This window comes from Balaenoptera borealis, assembly GCF_965194805.1.
Source record: "Balaenoptera borealis genome assembly, chromosome: 3".
In the NCBI taxonomy this organism is placed as follows: Eukaryota; Metazoa; Chordata; class Mammalia; order Artiodactyla; family Balaenopteridae; genus Balaenoptera; species Balaenoptera borealis.
The window spans coordinates 48,379,373-48,399,517 of record NC_138866.1 but is presented as its reverse complement, the minus strand read 5'-3'; the positions used below and the strand labels follow the sequence as shown (position 1 = coordinate 48,399,517).

At 39.8% G+C, this 20,145-nt stretch overlaps 1 protein-coding gene and 1 long non-coding RNA gene across 7 annotated transcripts in view; one reads left to right on the top strand and one right to left on the bottom strand.

Annotated features, from left to right (window-relative positions):
• Positions 1-20,145, bottom strand: part of LOC309625419 — a 606,027-nt gene that overhangs the window by 164,743 nt on the left and 421,139 nt on the right. The gene's annotated exons all lie outside the window — the stretch shown is intronic.
• The window catches only part of FRMD6 (FERM domain containing 6), a 260,583-nt gene continuing 240,764 nt past the window's right edge, over positions 327-20,145 (top strand). For 5 of the 6 annotated variants that reach the window (XM_082384835.1, XM_082384828.1, XM_082384834.1 and 2 more), the window contains exon 1: positions 327-676. The gene's annotated coding sequence lies outside the window, so the exon portion shown is untranslated. The remainder of the gene's footprint in view (positions 677-20,145) is intronic. The other variant, XM_082384832.1, reaches the window with a different exon arrangement.

Sequence of the window (20,145 nt, the reverse complement as noted above, 5' to 3'; positions counted from 1 at the left end):
ACAAGTTGAAGCTTGATAAAGTGTAGGGGCTGGTCTACTTGGAAAAAGTTTGAGCCCTAACCAGGTGATTCCATGAGTGAGGTGGGTGCCCTATGGATGGAGGGGCTCACACCAGCCTCTGATCTTTTTGATCACATTTTATCCCAAGAACTTGATTAATAGTCTAGACTGTGTCCTCCCTTTGGGCGGGCTTGTTGCCCTCCCAATTTTCCCAGGCACAGCGCTATCCCTGTGGACAGGTACAGGCATGAATCAGAAATCTGGAGGCTCGCCCAAAAAGTATGTCTGCTGTTTGTAAAGGGGCAATGTAGTAATTACCTGTGAGTAATGCAGTGGCAGATCTTCCATGAGAAATTAAAGCTGAAAAAGAGGGCTTTCCTTTGCTTGAAGGAAGGGTTTTGGGTGAACGAATCCTTTCCTTGGGAACTGTCTCTTCTCTTTCTCCCAAACTCTACCCCTTCCTCCCCAGACATCCTTTCTTAAGCACCCTACTCTGGCACTCATCAAGCCATGGGAATGAGAAAGAATTGGCTGGAAGTAAACAGTCTGCTTGCTCATAGCAACTGAAAGTTTTCTTCCGATGGTTCTGGTTCCAGGGGAGGTTGCTGAAGATTAAATCCTGAAGTCTGTCCCATTCAGAGAGCAGCAGCCTGGCTTCTGGTGGCTACAGCATCAGGTAGGAAAAGAATGGTTTTTCTTACCTTTTGTTTTTTGTAAAATATGATTTGAAGGCAAATTTAATGTTAAATGTCAGTATATTGGGCACAGAATCAACAAAGGATTTAAATAATGTGATTTCTGTCCATCAACCATCCCAGACTAATGAGAGGATTGGTCCTACTGTCGGAGAACCTGTCCCATGATTTGTTTTTTGGGGAGGGGGTTTCTTGGGTGGTCCAATGTAATAGCTGTTGCAGTCAGTACCAGGAAGAAATTCATGTCTTGATGAATTAGACAGTTTCTGCGTTCTCTGGATTTTCACTTGTAGTGTGCATGTTTACATATGTATGTGTCCCATACTCCAGACACACAATCACCTTTGTTAAGAACACTCACAAAAACACAGATGATGAACTGACCAGAAGACAGGCCCCCTTTGATATATTGCTTTATTCTGAGTTTTTCAAGAGCCCATCAAGTGACTTCTTGCGAGATACCACCATAAATTTTTTTAAAAAAGAAGTTATTAGGAGACATAAATGTTAAGTAAGTGTCAGTTACATTCGTATCAGTTACATGCTCACTCTGTGGGTTGCAAAAATGACTTTTATGTATTTTAGGGTCATGCACTTCTGTATAAGGGATATAACTTAGTAAAACTAGACAAGACCTCATAGAGTGAGTATGATGGGCTGTTACAGAGTTTGTCATAACCAGATCCCTAGTGTTGTAAAGGTAAAATATGATGCGCACATGATAGAAGGAAGTCATAAAGGGAGTATGGAAAAGAACAAAATGGAGTTCTATGAGAATTTTTAGGTCTACCTTTTAAAAGGAAACGAAGTTTGAGAGTCAGCAACCAGAGAATCAATTGTCAGAGAAAATATTTGTGAGTTGTGTTATTACATCATTTTTTTAAATGACCGTATATTGAGGTTTCCTATTGTTTGCCATTGTGTGTGTGTGTGTGTGTGTGTGTGTGTGTGTGTGTGTGTGTTTGTGAGAGAGAGGAGACACTCTCCTGATACACTGGGTTGCAGATCACTGCTGGGCTATTTTTAAATGAACTTCAGTAAACACTGATTCTGCAAACATTAATCAGCACCTCTGTGTTCTGGGCACTGTCCTAGGCCCTGGACTATATATATATCGTGTTGAATTTCCTATTCAGTAACCTTTACTTACCTCTTATTTGTGTTACCAACGAAAAGACAACCCCAGAGATTTAGTGCAATTACCGTAACGGGGCTCCTAAGGTGGCCTGGTTATCGGAGCTACTTGTGTACCGACCTGCTAGAAAAGTATATCTTGTGTTCCAGTCGGAAATGACACCCTGTTGAAAATAAACAGTACCTTCCTTAAAATCCAGTGCTCTGAGGCTGATCAATAGCAGAGCTCTGCTGTATGATTTGGGTCCTGTTGTGAGTCTCGAGTTCCCAGGGTGAGAGTGAGGCGCTGGTCCTTGGCGAGATGCTTGGCCCCGAGGCACGGGTGGTGCCTTCTCTGCCCTGCTTTCTTCCCCAAACCCTGTGGGAGTGAGGGTGGAGGAGGGAGGTAGGCAGAACCCCTATCCCTATGGAGGAGTCTTCTCCAGGTGCCTCCCAGGGGACCTTCTTCTTCATTTTACATCACTTGTAAATGGCCCCTGAGCCCTCAGCAGACATGATTGAACCTCCTTGCAGACCAGCCCTGGTCCCTCTGCTGCCCTGAGAAGCTGGCTTCTCAGCTGGCCTGCAGCAGACGCAGGAGCAAGGCTGATAGATGCGAACGTTGTCTCATGACCAGCACACGCCCTTCCTCTTCACTTCTTCCCTACAGCTGCTGCTTCTCGTGGTTGCCGTCAATAGTACCCTTCCCCACTCTGGAAACTGTCTGATTGGTCATTGATGGTCCCTCAGCTCTGCATGTCTCCCAGTTCTGGTGAGAAATGCTCCCCTGGGTGACATGACCAAGCACAAGGGAAAATCAACAACAGCAACAGAATAAAAATAATAATAGCACCTACTATTTGTGAGTACTGGCTATGTGCCAGGCACTGTGCTGAAAGCTTTGCATACATGATCTCATTTACTCTTTACAACCACCTACGAGGTGGGGGACTACTGGTAATCCCATTATACAGACAAGGAAATTGAGACTTAGCCATTTACCTGTTGTTGGGAGATTCACATCTGAATGCCTGACTCAAAAGCATTCAACCACAGCTGTGGTGAGAGTGATGATCAAGTGTATAAATGCTTGAACGTTGGCCAGAAGACAGCACAGACCTGTGGGGAGGGTGCTGGGCTCGGTGCCCTTCTGGCCCCCTTAGCCTCTCTGCTCTTTTGGGATGCCTCTGAAAAGATCTGCCAGAGACCAGCAGGGAGACCGAAGGGCTCGCTCTGCCACCTGTGGCTTCCCCCTGCAAGTGGCCTGTCATACCTCCCTTTGAGGTCTGGCAGCCGACATTTATCTTGGTCTTTGTTTACAAACAAGGGCCATGCATCTTGTTCTTTCTTTGCTATTTGAGGCTGACCTTAATTCTAAAGGAGCATATGTTTTCCTTCCACTGTGCTGGTGATTTTGGAGACAGACTCCAGTGTTAAGAGGAGTCTGGGAGTATCCATAACCTGTTCTTTCCCTTTCCTTGACTTTCAGCTAGTTTATTCCCCAGAACCTACCTGGAAGATGGAGTTCTCCTTTAGGGGTGGTTTCTGTTTCATCAAGGACCACTCTTAGTGCTGTTGGAAACTCCTCTGAGGAGGAGTTTGTGGTCTCCAGGCTGTTCACCCTTGGGCTCCACAATTCACAAATCGTGCCCTAGGCTTATTTCTGGGGGATACTCTCACATCTTGAACCCCTTTATGTTTTCAACCTATAGGCAAACTGTTCTGTGATATGGATCTTGTCTCCCAAGACTAGGGATGTCAGGAAAGGGCTCAGATCAGCCCCTGCACCAAGACCATTGGATGGCCCTTTGGTTAACTTGAGTAGTGCGTCAAGACCCTATCCCCTTTGACTTCTTACAAACTATTTTTATTGTGTGACTTGGCAATGAACTAGTGAAATATCACTTTTTTGAAATTTGGCCTTAACTTGCTTGTTTCCAGTTTCAAAGGGTTTCCCTTATTTTTCATTTTATTTGAAGAGAATGAAAGAGTTGGAGATTTGAGTTAACAAAAAAGAAGGGGACTAATATTAATTGAGCACCTACTATGTGCTGAGTACTCTACTAGCCTTTGTACATATGATGCAACATTTAACCCCGACAGAACCTTGCAAGGTAGAAAGGACCATTTACAGTTGAAGAAGTTGAGGGTAAGAAAGAGTTAAGCTACTAAGTGTGGTGGGGGCAGAATGCAAAGCCCAGGTTGCTTCCCTCATTCCACACTTCCTCCACCTGGATTATAAACCCCTTCCCAGTGGGCAGAATGGACGCAGACAGTTCATCTCATTTAATCTTTACAGTCCTGGGATTTAGGTATGTGACACCTATTTGGTGAACAAGGAAACCAAGACTCAGAGGATGTTGTTTGGGTTACTGGAAATCAGCTCCTATTAAGGCTTAATAGTTTCCTAGTCATCTCAAAGACAGATGACTTCCGAGGAGATGGTCTTCTCATGAAAACAGTTTAACCCCCAAGATCCTAATCAACAATAGTCTATTTGTATCACTTCTGATTTTCCAAACCTTGATCTTAGCAGTGTGTGTTTACTTACATATGCCCTACTTTGTGTTTCTCACATAGTTTTATTTCACAGACACAGGTCAGTGTCAGTGAAATGACATGCTTGTCACTTATGCTGATATAGTTTTCTGTCCTGTTACTCAGACCAATTCCTTGTTATTGAGCATTTGAGATGGTTCAAAGAATACAACTTCACTTTTTCTATTTGTTGATGTTCTTGTTTTTGGAGGGTATGTTCTCCAAAGAAGACATCAGTGAATCAAAAAGTATGACAAATATTTATAACAAATAGCTGGATTTGTTATAACAGATTGCTTTCCTTGGAAACCTCACATGTCACCAGCAACAAACACAGGGACTTGTTTCCTTACAATCCCAGGCTGGGCTGCTTTTTATTGAGCTGAATTCATTTATCGTTCTCCTCTGCAAAAATTTGAGGGGTTCTGATCTTTGAGGGTCTGTCTTCCCATCACCGAGGCTTCTAACAGAGGACCCTGCTGAGCCAGTTGACTGCTGCAGTTGCCTTCAGTCAGTCATGAAGACCTGAGATGCCATGTTCCATGGCCTGATGAACTGGGAGAGGGGGATAAACAGGTAAGGGATAAGTTGGAAAGTAAAGAGAAATGGGTAAAACCCATGATAAATGAGTAGGTCAGAGGAGAAATACAGGGTATGCGAAAATTAGCCTCTTTGAGATTCTTGAAATGAAGACAAGGATGTGAAATACATTTTTTCATTTCCTGGTTTATGTTGTAGCCAGCCTGAAGGATGGCCCCTAATGATCCCTGTCTCCTGATATTAGCACCCTGGTGGTCCCTTCCCACATTCCATCAGGTTTGGTCAGTGTGCCCAGTAGCATACAGGAGAAGTAATGATATGTCACTTCTGATATTAAGTTATAAAAGACGTTGTGGCTTCCATTTTATTTTTTATTTTTAATTTTTTTTAGCTGCATTGGGTCTTCATTGCTGCACGCGGGCTTTCTCTAGTTGTGGTGAGCAGGGGCTACCCTTCGTTGTGGTACACGGGCTTCTCATTGCGGTGGCTTCTCTTGTTGCAGAGCACAGGCTCTAGGCACGCGGGCTTCAGTAGTTGCAGTGCATGGGCTCAGTAGTTGTGGCTTGTGGGCTCTAGAGCGCAGGCTCAGTAGTTGTGGCACATGGGCTTGGTTCCTCCATGGCATGTGGGATCTTCCCGGACCAGGGCTTGAACCCATGTCCCCTGAATTGGCAGGCGGATTCTTAACTACTGTGCTACCAGGGAAGCCCTGTGGCTTCCATTTTGGCCACTTTCTCCCTCTCCCAGTTCACTCACTCTGGGGGGAGCCAGCTGCCATGTTGTGAGTAGCACTTTGGAGAGGTCCACGTGATGAAAAACATGGTGGTAACAGCATCCCAACCACAGTAGAATCCAAGTCACACCTCTGCCAGAAAGCCTGTCCCATCTGTTCACCTCTATTCCCTGTTAGACCGTGGATAGATACTAATTATATGTTGCTGTAGAAAAGACCACCTCACAATAGTTTATTAATAACAGTGGTTTATTATTTCTCACAGTTCTTTGTCTGAGTTGTTCTTCCTCTGGGTTTTCCTGGACCTATTCATGTGATTGCAGTCAGCTACAGATTTAAGATGGTGACACTCTCACGTCTGGGGCCTCAGATAGCACTGGATGGAACAGCTGGAATGGCCTTTCATGTGGGCTTTATCACAGTGTGGTGTCCTCAGAGTACCAGGAGGGCAAAAATAGAAACTGTAAGGCCTCTCAAGGTCAAGATCTGGGCTTGGATGTTGCACAATACCACTTCTACCTCATTTAACTGGACAAAGAAAGTAAAAAGGCCAGATTCAAAGTGTAGGAGGAATAAACTCTACCTCTTAATTAAAAGATTTGTAAATAATGTGTGGTCATTTTTAATTCATCAAGTTCACCCTCTGGCCACAATTATTTCAATTCATCGCATAGGACAAATATACACTGCCCGCCCAAGACCCCTGAGGTCTCATCCAATGACCACATTGGGCTCAAAGTCCATGATCTTGTGATCTGAATCTGGTACAGATATAGATAGGATTTCTCATGTATAGTTCCTCGTCAGCTAGAGATTAAGGTTTACCTTCCAACCTAACAAGTCCTGTTTATTTCCTCTAAATTCTGCTTGTAAACTAAACCATACACCCAACATAAAATGTTGAAACAGGGACGTGGTAACCCCAATAGACATTCCCATTCAAAAATAGAATAATAGGAGGCAATAGCAGTAATTGGTTCAAAGCAATTCTGAAATCTATCTTTCTATCTGTCAGATAGAAATCTATTTCTATCTGAAATCTATCTTTCAGATAGAAATCCATCTATTTCTATCTGAAATCTATCTTTCAGATAGAAATCTATCTATTTCTATCTGAAATCTATCTTTCAGATAGAAATCTATCTATCTTTTTCTATCTGAATCTGAAATCTATCAGATCTATCTATCTATATTATTGGGTTTTACTACTCAAGCAGGCCTAGACCCTAGATTAGGGTCTAGGTCTGCTCTAGATTCAACCATCTGGATTCTTGGCTCCGTCTTCTGAGATGTCTTTTCTGTTTTAATATAAATGGCCTATGATTGCAGCAAAGTAATTTTCTCAACCTGCATACTGACTGTAGAAAGTTGGGGGTCTTGAGGTCTCCTATCATTTTAGATGCTTACTCCAATATGATAGAATTCCTTTAAAAATTTATGGATTTTCTGTGCATCTCATTATTGTTCATTTCATAAGACAAAATCTTTTATTTTATTTATTTATTTATTTTTTAACATCTTTATTGGAGTATAATTGCTTTACAATGGTGTGTTAGTTTCTACTTTATAACAAAGTGAATCAGCTATACAAATACATATATCCCCTTATCTCCTCCCTCTTGCGTCTCCCTCCCATCCTCCCTATCCCAACCTTCTAGGTGGTCACAAAGCACCGAGCTGATCTCCCTGTGCTATGCGGCTGCTTCCCACTAGCTATCTATTTTACATTTGGTAGTGTATATATGTCCATGTCACTCTCTCACTTCGTCCCAGCTTACCCTTCCCCCTCCCCGTGTCCTCAAGTCCATTCTCTATGTCTGTGTCTTTATTCCTGTCCTACCCCTAGGTTCTTCAGAACCATTTTTTTTAGATTCCATATATATGTGTTAGCATACGATATTTGTTTTTCTCTTTCTGACTTACTTCACTCTGTATGACAGACTCTAGGTCCATCCACCTCACTACAAATAACTCAATTTTGTTTCTTTTTATGGCTGAGTAATATTCCATTGTATATATGTGCCACACCTTCTTTATCCATTCATCTGTCGATGGACACTTGGGTTGCTTCCATGTCCTGGCTATTGTAAATAGAGCTGCAATGAACATTGTGGTACATGACTCTTTTTGAATTATGGTTTTCTCTGGGTATATGCCCAGTGGTGTGATTGCTGGGTCGTATGGTAGTTCTATTTTTAGTGTTTTAAGGAATGTCCATACTGTTCTCCATAGTGGCTGTATCAATTTACATTCCCACCAACAGTGCAAGAGGGTTCCCTTTTCTCCACACCCTCTCCAGCATTTGTTGTTTGTAGCTTTTCTGATGATGCCCATTCTAACTGGTGTGAGGTGATACCTCATTGTAGTTTTGATTTGCATTTCTCTAATAATTAGTGATGTTGAGCATCCTTTCATGTGTTTCTTGGCAAACCTGTATATCTTCTTCAGAGAAATGTCTATTTAGGTCTTCTGCCCATTTTTGGATTGGGTTGTTTGTTTCTTTGATATTGAGCTGCATGAGCTACTTGTAAATTTTCATTTGCAAAAATTTTCTCCCATTCTGAGGGTTGTCTTTTCGTCTTGTTTATGGTTTCCTTTGCTGTGCAAAAGCTTTTAACTTTCATTAGGTCCCATTTGTTTATTTGTGTTTTTATTTCCATTTCTCTAGGAGGTGGGTCAAAAAGGATCCTGCTGTGATTTATGTCATAGAGTGTTCTGCCTAAGTTTTCCTCTAAGAGTTTTATAGTGTTTGGCCTTACATTTAGGTCTTTAATCCATTTTGAGTTTATTTTTGTGTATGGTGTTAGGGAGAGTTGTAATTTCATTCTTTTACATGTAGCCGTCCAGTTTTCCCAGCACCACTTATTGAAGAGGCAGTCTTCTGTCCATTGTATATTCTTGCCTCCTTTATCAAAAATAAGGTGACCATATGTGTGTAGGTTTATCTCTGGGCTTTCTATCCTGTTCCATTGATCTATATTTCTGTTTTTGTGCCAGTACCATACTGTATTTATTACTGTAGTTTTGTAGTATAGTCTGAAGTCAGGGAGCCTGATTCCTCCAGCTCCATTTTTCTTTCTCAAGATTGCTTTGGCTATTCAGGGTCTTTGGTGTTTCCATACAGATTGTGTAATTTTTTATTCTAGTTCTGTGGAAAATGCCATGGGTAGTTTGATAGGGATTGCATTGAATCTGTACATTGCTTTGGCTAGTATAGTCAATTTCACAATGTTGATTCTTCCAACCCAAGAACATGGTATATCTCTCCATCCCTTTGTATCATCATTAATTTCTTTCATCAGTGTCTTATAGTTTTCTGCATACAGGTCTTTTGTGTCCTTAGGTAGGTTTATTCCCAGGTATTTTATTCTTTTTCTGAGATGGTAAATGGGTATGTTTCCTTAATTTCTTTTTCAGATTTTTCATCATTAGTGTATAGGAATGCAAGAGATTTCTGTGCATTAATTTTGTTTCCTGCTACTTTACCAAATTCATTGATTAGCTCTAGTAGGTTTCTGGTAGCATCTTTAGGAGTCTCTATGTATAGTATCATGTCATCTGCAAACAGTGACAGCTTTACTTCTTCTTTTCCAGTTTGGATTCCTTTTATTTCTTTTTCTTCTCTGATTGCTGTGGCTAAGACTTCCAGAACTATGTTGAATAACAGTGGTGAGAGTGGACAACCCTGTCTTGTTCCTGATCTTAGAGGAAAGGGTTTCAGTTTTTCACCATTGAGAATGATGTTGGCTGTGAGTTTCTCATATATGACCTTTATTATGCTGAGGTAAGTTCTCTCTATGCCTACTTTCTGGAGGGTTTTTATCATAAATGTTGGTTGAATTTTGTCAAAAGCTTTTTCTCCATCTACTGAGATGATCATATAGTTTTTCTCTTTCAATTTGTTAATATGTTGTAGCACATTGATTGATTTGCATACGTTGAAGAATGCTTGCATTCCTGGGATAAACCCCACGTTGTCATGGTGTATGATCCTTTTAATGTGCTGTTGGATTCTGTTTGCTAGTATTTTGTTGAGTATTTTTGCGTCTATGTTCACCAGAGATATTGGCCTGTAGTTTTCTTTCTTTGTGACATCTTTGTCTGGTTTTGGTATCAGGCAGATGGTGGCCTTGTAGAATGAGTTTGGGAGTGTTCCTCCCTCTGCTATATTTTGGAAGAGTTTGAGAAGAACAGGTGTTAGCTCTTCTCTAAATGTTTGATAGAATTTGACTGTGAAGCCATCTGGTCCTGGGCTTTTGTTTTTTGGAAGATTTTTAATCACAGTCTCAATTTCAGTGCTGTAATTGGTCTGTTCATATTTTCTATTTCTTCCTGGTTCAGTCTCGGAAAGTTGTGCTTTTCTAAGAATTTGTCCATTTCTTCCAGGTTGTCCATTTTATTGGCATATTTTCTTGTAGTAGTCTCTCATGATCCTTTGTATTTCTGCAGTGTCAATTGTTACTGCCCCTTTTTCATTTCTAATTCTATTGATTTGAGTCTTCTCCCTTTTTTTCTTGATGAGTCTGGCTAATGGTTTATCAATTTTATCTTCTCAAAGAACCAGCTTTTAGTTTTATTGATCTTTGCTATCGTATCCGTCATTTCTTTTTCATTTATTTCTGATCTGATCTTTATGATTTCTTTCCTTCTGCTAACTTTGGGTTGTTTTTGTTCTTCTTTCTCTAGTTGCTTTAGGTGTAAGGTTAGGTTGTTTATTTGAGATGTTTCTTGTTTCTTGAGGTAAGATTGTATTGCTATTAACTTCCCTCTTAGAACTGCTTTTGCTGCATCCCATAGGTTGTGGGTCGTCGTGTTTTCATTGTCATTTGTTTCTAGGTATTTTTTGATTTTCTCCTTGATTTCTTCAGTGATCTCTTGGGTATTTAGTAGTGTATTGTTTAGCCTCCATGTGTTTGCATGTTTTACAGATTTTTTCCTGTAATTGATATCTAGTCTCATAGCATTGTGGTTGGAAAGGATAGTTGATACAATTTCAATTTTCTGAAATTTACCAAGCCTTGATTTGTGACCCAAGATATGATCTATCCTGGAGGATGTTCCCTTAGCACTTGAAAAGAAAATGTATTCTGTTGTTTTTGGATGAAATGTCCTATAAATATCAATTAAGCTCATCTTCTCTAATATGTCATTTAAAGCTTCTGTTTCCTTATTTATTTTCATTTTGGATGATCTGTCCATTGGTGAAAGTGGGGTATTAAAGTCATCTACTATGATTATGTTACTGTTGATTTCCCCTTTTATGGCTGTTAACATTTGCCTTATGTGTTGAGGTGCTCCTATGTTTGGGTGCATAAATATTTACAATTGTTATATCTTCTTCTGGGGTGTATCCCGTGATCATTATGTAGTGTCCTTCTTTGTCTCTTGTAATAGTCTTTATTTTAAAGTCTATTTTGTCTGATATGAGAATTGCTACTCCAGCTTTCTTTTGATTTCCATTTGCATAGAATATCTTTTTCCATCCCCTCACTTTCAGTCTGTATGTGTCCCTAGGTCTGCAGTGGGTCTCTTGTAGACAGCATATATACGGGTCTTGTTTTTGTATCCATTCAGCCAGTCTGTGTCTTTTGGTTGGAGCATTTAATCCATTTACATTTAAGGTAGTTATCAATATGTATGTTCCTATTACCATTTTCTTAATTGTTTTGGGTTTGTTCTTGTAGGTCTTTTCCTTCTCTTGTGTTTCCTGCTTAGAGAAATTCCTTTAGCATTTGTTGTAAAGCTGGTTTTGGTGGTGCTGAATTCTCTTAGCTTTTGCTTGTCTGTAAAGGTTTTAATTTCTCTGTCGAATCTGCATGAGATCCTTGCTGGGTAGAGTAATCTTGGTTGTAGGTTTTTCCCTTTCATCATATAAAATACGTCCTGCCACTCCCTTCTGGCTTGCAGAGTTTCTGCTGAAAGATCAGCTGTTAAAGTTATGAGGATTCCCTTGTATGTAATTTGTTGTTTTTCCCTTGCTGCTTTTAATATTTTTTCTTTGTATTTAACTTTTGATAGTTTGATTAATATGTGTCTTGGCGTGTTTCTCCTTGGGTTTATCCTCTATGGGACTCTCTGTGCTTCCTGGAGTTGACTGACTGTTTCCTTTCGCATATTAGGGACGTTTTCAACTATAATCTCTTCAAATATTTTCTCATTCCCTTTCTTTTTCTCTTCTTCTTCTGGGACCCCTATAATTTGAATTTAGTGTGTTTAATGTTGTGCCAAAAGTTTCTGACACTGTCCTCAATTCTTTTCATTCTTTTTTCTTTATTCTGCTCTGCAGTCGTTATTTCCACTATTTTATCTTTCAGGTCACTTATCCGTTCTTCTTCCTCAGTTATTCTGCTACTGATTCCTTCTAGAGAATTTTAAATTTCATTTATTTTGCTGTTCATCATTGTTTGTTTGCTCTTCAGTTCTTCTAGGTCCTTGTTAAACGTTTCTTGTATTTTCTCCATTCTATTTCTAAGATTTTGGATCATCTTTACTATCATTACTCTGAATTCTTTTTCAGGTAGACTGCCTATTTCCTCTTCATTTGTTTGGCCTGGTGGCTTTTTACCTTACTTCTTCGTCTGCTGTGTGTTTCTCTGTCTTCTTATATTGCTTAACTTACTGTGTTTGGGGTCTGTTTTTCGCAGGCTGCATGTTTGTAGTTCCTGTTGTTTTTGGTGTCTGCTCCCAGTGGCTAAGTTTGGTTCAGTGGGTTGTGTAGGCTTCCTGGTGGAGGGGACTGGTGCCTGTTTTCTGATGGATGAGGCTGGATCTTGTCTATCTTGTGGGAAGGACTGCATCTGCTGGTGTGTTTTGGCATGTCTGTGACCTTACTATGATTTTAGGCAGCCTCTCTGCTAATGGGTGGTGTTGTGTTCCTGTCTTTCTAGTTGTGTGCCCTACGGTATCCAGCATTGTAACTTGCTGGTCATTGAGTGGAACTGGGTCTTAGCGTTGAGATGGAGATCTCTGGGAGAACTTTGCCATTTGATACTACGTGGAACCAGGAGGTTTCTGGTGGACCAATGTCCTGAACTTGGCTCTCCCACCTCAGAGGCATAGGCCTGACACCCAGCCGCAGCACCAAGACCCTGTCAGCCAAACGGCTAAGTAGAAAATGGAGAAAAAAAGAAAGAAAGAAAAAAATAAAATAACATAAAGTTATTAAAATAAATAAATAAAAAAAATTAGAAGTAATATTTAAAAAGAAAGAAAGAAAGAAGAGAGTAGCCAAAGCAAAAAACAAATCCACCTATGATAACAAGTGCTAAAAACTACACTAAAAAAAAAAATACAAACAAAAAAAAACTGGACAGACAGAACCCAGGACAAATGGTAAAAGCAAAGCTATACAGACAAAATTACACAAAGAAGCATACACAGAGGTTTTCCAGTGGGTCCTGGTGAGATACGATCTGGGAAGGTACTCCCTCTTGCGAGAGCACCGGAATCACAGCTAAGTGCTGAACAGTCATCAACGTGAAGACACTGGAACTCACCAAAACGGATACCGCACATCCAAAGACAAAGGAGAAGCCACAGTGAGATGGTAGGAGGGGCGCAATCACAATAAAATCAAATCCCATAACTGCTGGGTGGGTGACTCACAAACTGGAGAACACTTATACCACAGAAGTCCACCCACTAGAGTGAAGGTTCTGAGTCCCACATCAGGCTTCCACCTGGGGGTCCGGCAACGGGAGGAGGAATTCCTAGAGAATCAGACTTTGAAGGCTAGCGGGATTTGATTACAGGAGCTTGACAGGACTGGGGGAAACAGAGACTCCACTCTTGGACGGCACACACAAAGTAGTGTGTGCATCGGGACCCAGGGGAAGGAGCAGTGACCCCATGGGAGACTGAACCAGAGCTACCTGCTAGTGTTGGAGGGTCTCCTGCAGAGGTGGGGGGTGGCTCTGTCTCACTGTGAGGACAAGGACACTGGCAGCAGAAGTTCTGGGAAGTACTCCTTGGCGTGAGCCCTCCCAGAGTCCGCCATTAGCCCCACCAAAGAGCCCAGGTAGGCTCCAGTGTTGGGTCTCCTCAGGCCAAACAACCAACAGGGAGGGAACCCAGCCCCACCCATCAGCAGACAAGCAGATTAAAGTTTTACTGAGTGCTGCCCACCAGAGCAACAGTCAGCTCTACCCACTACCAGTCCCTCCCATCAGGAAACTTGCACAAGCCTCATAGATAGCCTCAACCACCAGAGGGCAGACAGCAGAAGCAAGAAGAAATACAATCCTGCAGTCTGTGGAACAAAAACCACATTCACAGAAAGATAGACAAGATGAAAAGGCAGGGGGCTATGTACCAGATGAAGGAACAAGATAAAACCCCAGAAAAACAATGAAATGAAGTGGAGATAGGCAACCTTCCAGAAAAAGAATTCAGAATAATGATAGTGAAGATGATCCAGGACCTCAGAAAAAGAATGGAGGCAAAGATCGAGAAGATGAAAGAAATGTTTAACAAAGACCTAGAAGAATTAAAGAACAAACACCTAGAAGAATTAAAGAACAAACAGAAATGAACAATACAATAACTGAAATGAAAAATACACTAGAAGGAATCAATAGCAGAATAACTGAGGCAGAATAACGGATAAGTGACCTGGAAGACAGAATGGTGGAATTCACTGCTGCAGAACAGAATAAAGAAAAAAGAATGAAAAGAAATGAAGACAGCCTAAGAGACCCCCGGGACAACATTAAATGCAACAACAGTCGCATTATAGGGGTCCCAGAAGGAGAAGAGAGAAAGAAAGGACCAGAGAAAATATTTGAAGAGATTATAGCCAAAAACTTCCCTAACATGGGAAAGGAAATAGCCACCCAAGTCCAGGAAGCACAGAGAGTCCTAGGTAGGATAAACCGAAGGAGGAGTATGCTGAGACACATAGTAATCAAACTGTCAAAAATTAAAGACAAAGAAAAATTATTGAAAGCAACAAGGGAAAAATCACAAATAACATACAAGGGAACTCCCATAAGGTTAACAGCTGATTTCTCAGCAGAAACTCTACAAGCCAGAAGGGAGTGGCATGACATATTTAAAGTGATGAAAGGGAAGAACCTGCAGCCAAGATTATTCTACCCGGCAAGCATCTCATTCAGATTTGACGGAGAAATCAAAAGCTTTACAGACAAGCAAAAGCTAAGAGAATTCAGCACCACCAAACCAGCTCTACAACAAATGCTAAAGGAACTTATCTAAATGGGCAACAGAAGAGAAGAAAAGGACCTACAAAAACAAACCCATAACAATTAAGAAAATGGTAATAGGAACATACATATCGATAATTACCTTAAACATGAATGGATTAAATGCTCCAACCAAAAGACACAGGCTCGCTGAATGAATACAAAAACAAGACCCATATATATGCTGTCTACAAGAGACCCACTTCAGACCTAGGGACACATACAGACTGAAAGTGAGGGGATGGAAAAAGATATTCCATGCAAATGGAAATCAAAAGAAAGCTGGAGTAGCAATACTCATATCAATCAAAATACACTTTTAAATAAAGAAAGTTACAAGAGACAAGGAAGGACACTACATAATGATCAAGGGATCAATGCAAGAAGAAGATATAACAATTATAAATATATATGCACCCAACATAGGAGCACCTCAATACAGAAGGAAACTACTAACAGCTGTAAAAGAGGAAATTGACAGTAAATAATAGTGAGGGAATTTAACACCTCACTTACACCAATGGACAGATCATCCAAACAGAATATTAATAAGGAAAAACAAGTTTTAAATGACATATTAGAGAAGATGGGCTTAATTGATATTTATGGGACATTCCATCCAAAAACAGCAGATTACACTTTCTTCTCAAGTGTGCACAGAACATTCTCCAGGATAGATCACATCTTGGGTCACAAATCAAGCCTCAGTAAATTTAAGAAAATAGAAATCATATCAAGCATCTTTTCTGACCACAATGCTATGAGATTAGAAATCAATTACAGGGAATAAAACATAAAAAACACAAACACACGGAGGATAAACAATATGTTACTAAGTTACCAACAGATCACTGAAGAAATCAAAGAAGAAATCAAAAATATCTAGACAAAAATGATAATGAAAACACGATGATACAAAACCTATGGGATGCAGCAAAAGCAGTTCGAAGAGGGAAGTTTATAGCAATACAATCCTACCTCAAGAAACAACAAACATCTCAAATAAACAATCTAACCTTACACCTAAAAGAACTAGAGAAAGAAGAACAAACAAAACTCCAAGTTAGCAGAAGGAAAGAAATCATAAAGATCAGAGCAGAAATAAGTGAAATAGAAACAAAGAAAACAATAGCAAAGATCAATAAAACCAAAAGCTGGTTCTTTGAAAAGATAAACAAAATTGATAAACAATTAGCCAGACTCATCAAGAAAACGAGGGAGAGGACTCAAATCATTAAAATTAGAAATGATAAAGGAGAAGTTACAACAGACACCACAGAAATACAAAGCATCCTAAGAGACTACTACAAGCAACTCTATGCCAATAAAATGGACAACCTGGAAGAAATGGACCAATTCTTAGAAAGGTATAACCTTCCAAGACTGAACCAGGAAGAAACAGAAAATATGAACAGACCAATCACAAGTAATGAAATTGAAACTGTGAGTAAAAATCTTCCAACAAACAAAAGTCCAGGACCAGATGGCTTTACAGGTGAATTCTGTCAAACATTTAGAGAAGAGCTAACACCCATCCTTCTCAAGCGCTTCCAAAAAATTGCTGAGCAAGGAACACTCCCAAACTCATTCTATGAGGCCACCATCACCCTGATACCAAAACCAGGCAAAGATAGTACAAAAAAAGAAAATTACAGACCAATATCACTGATGAATATAGATGCAAAAATCCTCAACAAAATACTAGCAAACAGAATCCAACAGCACATTAAAAGGATCCTACACCATGATCAAGTGGAATTTATCCCAGAGATGCAAGGATTCTTCAATATACGCAAATCAATCAATGTGATACACCATATTAACAAATTGAAGAATAAAAACCATATGATCATCTCAATAGATGGAGAAAACGCTTTTGACAAAATTCAACACCGATTTATGGTAAAAACTCTCCAGAAAGTGGGCATAGAGGGAACTTACTTCAACATAATAAAGGCCATATACGACAAACCCACAGCAAACATCATTCTCAATGGTGAAAAACTGAAACCATTTCCTCTAAGATCAGGAACAAGACAAGGATGTCCACTCTCACCACTATTATTCAACATAGTTTTGGAAGTCCTAGCCATGGCAATCAGAGAAGAAAAAGAAATAAAAGGAATACAAATTGGAAGAGAAGAAATAAAACTGTCACTGTTTGCAGATGACATGATACTATACATAGAGAATCCTAAAGATACCACCAGAAAACTACTAGAGCTAATCGATGAATTTGGTAAAGTAGCAGGATACAAAATCAATGCACAGAAATCTTTTGCATTCCTATACACTAATGAGGAAAAATCTGAAAGAGAAATTAAGGAAACACTCCCATTTACCATTGCAACAAAAAGAATAAAATACCTAGGAATAAAACTACCTAGGGAGACAAAAGACCTGTATGCAGAAAACTATAAGACAGTGATGAAAGAAATTAAAGATGATACCAATAGATGGAGAGATATACCGTGTTCTTGGATTGGAAGAATTAATATTGTGACAATGACTATACTACCAAAGCAATCTACAGATTCAATGCAATCCCTATCAAATTACCAATGGCATTTTTTACAGAACTAGAACAAGAAGTCTCAAAATTTGTATGGAGACACAAAAGACCCTGAATAGCCAAAGCAGTCTTGAGGGAAAAAAACGGAGCTGTAGGAATCAGACTCCCTGTCTTCAGACTATACTACAAAGCTACAGTAATCAAGACAATATGGCAGTGGCACAAAAACAGAAATATAGATCAATGGAACAGGATAGAAAGCCCAGAGATAAACCCACGTACCTATGGTCAACTAATCTATGACAAAGGAGGCAAGGATATACAATGGAGAAAGACAGTCTCTTCAGTAAGTGGTGCTGGGAAAACTGGACAGCTACATGTAAAAGAATGAAATTACAACACTCCTTAACACCATACACAGAAATAAACTCAAAATGGATTAAAGACCTAAATGTAAGAGCAGGCACTATAAAACTCTTAGAGGAAAACATAGGAAGAACACTCTGACATAAATCACAGCAAGATCTTTTTTGATCCCCCTCCTAGAGTAATGGAAATAAAAACAAAAATAAACAAATGGGAACTAATGAAACTTAAAAGTTTTTGCACAGCAAAGGAAACCATAAACAAGACAAACAGACAACCCTCAGAATGCGAGAAAATATTTGTAAATGAATCATTGGACAAAGGATTAATCTCCAAAATATATAAGCAGCTCATGCAGCTCAATATTAAAAAAACAAACAACCCAATCAAAAAATGGGCAGAAGACCTAAATAGACATTTCTCCAAAGAAGACATACAGATGGCCAAGAAGCACATGAAAAGCTGCTCAACATCACTAATTATTAGAGAAATGCAAATCAAAACTACAATGAGGTATCACCTCACACCAGTTAGAATGGGCATCATCAGAAAAGCTACAAACAACAAATGCTGGAGAGGGTGTGGAGAAAAGGGAACCCTCTTGCACTGTTGGTGGGAATGTAAATTGATACAACCACTATGGAGGACAGTATGGAGGTTCCTTAAAAAACTAAAAATAGAATTACCATATGACCCAGCAATCCCACTACTGGGCATATACCCAGAGAAAACCATCATTCAAAAAGACACATGCACCCCAATGTTCATTGCAGCACTATTTACAATAGCCAGGACATGGAACCAACCTAAATGCCCATCAACAGATGAATGGATAAAGAAGTTGTAGTACATATATACAATGGAATATTACTCAGCCATAAAAAGGAACGAAATTGGGTCATTTTAGAGACATGGATGGATTTAGAGACTGTCATACAGAGTGAAGTAAGTCAGAAAGAGTGAAACAAATATCGTGTATTAACGCATATATGTGGAACCTAGAAAAATGGTATAGATGAACCAGTTTGCAGGGCAGAAATTGAGACACAGATGCAGAGAACAAACGTATGGACACTAAGGGGGGAAAGTGCCAGGGCGGGTGGTGGTGGTGGTGTGATGAATTGGGAGATCGAGATTGACATCTGTACACTAATATGTATAAAATGGATAACTAATAAGAACCTGCTGTATAAAAAAATAAAATAAAATTCAAAAAAAAGAAGCATACACATACACACTCACAAAAAGAGAAAAAGGAAAAAAAATATATATCTATATATTAAAAAAAAGGAAGAAAGCAACCAAATCAATAAACAAATCTACCAATGATAATAAACTCTAAATACTAAACTAAGATAAACATAAAACCAGAAGGAAATTAGATGCAGAAAGCATACCCCAAGTCTACAGTTGCTCCCAAATTTCACTGCCTCAATTTTGGGATGATTCGTTGTCTATTCAGTTATTCCAGAGATACAGGGTACATCACGTTGATTGTGGAGATTTAATCCGCTGCTCCTGAGGCTGCTGGGAGAGATTTCCCTTTCTCTCTTTGTTCGCACAGCTCCTGGGGTTCAGCTTTGGATTTGGCCCCACCTCTGCATATAGGTCACCTGAAGGCATCTTTGGGGGAGTCTGAGGTCTCTGCCAGCGTTCAGTAGCTGTTCTGTCGGAGTTGTTCCACATGTAGATGTATTTCTGATGTATTTGTGGGGAGGAAGGTGATCTCCACATCTTACTCCTCTGCCATCTTGAAGTTCTCTCTATTTATTTTTTATAGAGCAGGTTCTTATTAGTTATCGATTTTATACATATTAGTGTATATATGTCAATCCCAATCTCCCAATTCATCCCACCACCACCAACAACCCCCCTCCCACTTTCCCCCCTTGGGGTCCATACGTTAGTTCTCTACATCTGTGTCTCTATTTCTGCCTTGCAAACCAGTTCATCCGTACCATTTTTCTGGATTCCACATATATGTGTTAATATATGATATTTGTTTTTCTCTTTCTGACTTACTTCACTCTGTATGACAGTCTCTAGATCCATCCACGTCTCAACAAATTACCCAGTTTCATTCTGTTTTATGGCTGAGTAATATTCCATTGCATATATGTACTACAACTTCTTTATCCATTCATCTGTCGATGGGCATTTAGGTTGGTTCCATGTCCTGGCTATTGTAAATAGTGCTGCAATGAACATTGGGGTGCATGTGTCTTTTTGAATGATGGTTTTCTCTGGGTATATGCCCAGTAGTGGGATTGCTGGGTCATATGGTAATTCTATTTTTAGTTTTTTAAGGAACCTCCATACTGTCCTCCATAGTGGTTGTATCAATTTACATTCCCACCAACAGTGCAAGAGGGTTCCCTTTTCTCCACACCCTCTCCAGCATTTGTTGTTTGTAGCTTTTCTGATGATGCCCATTCTAACTGGTGTGAG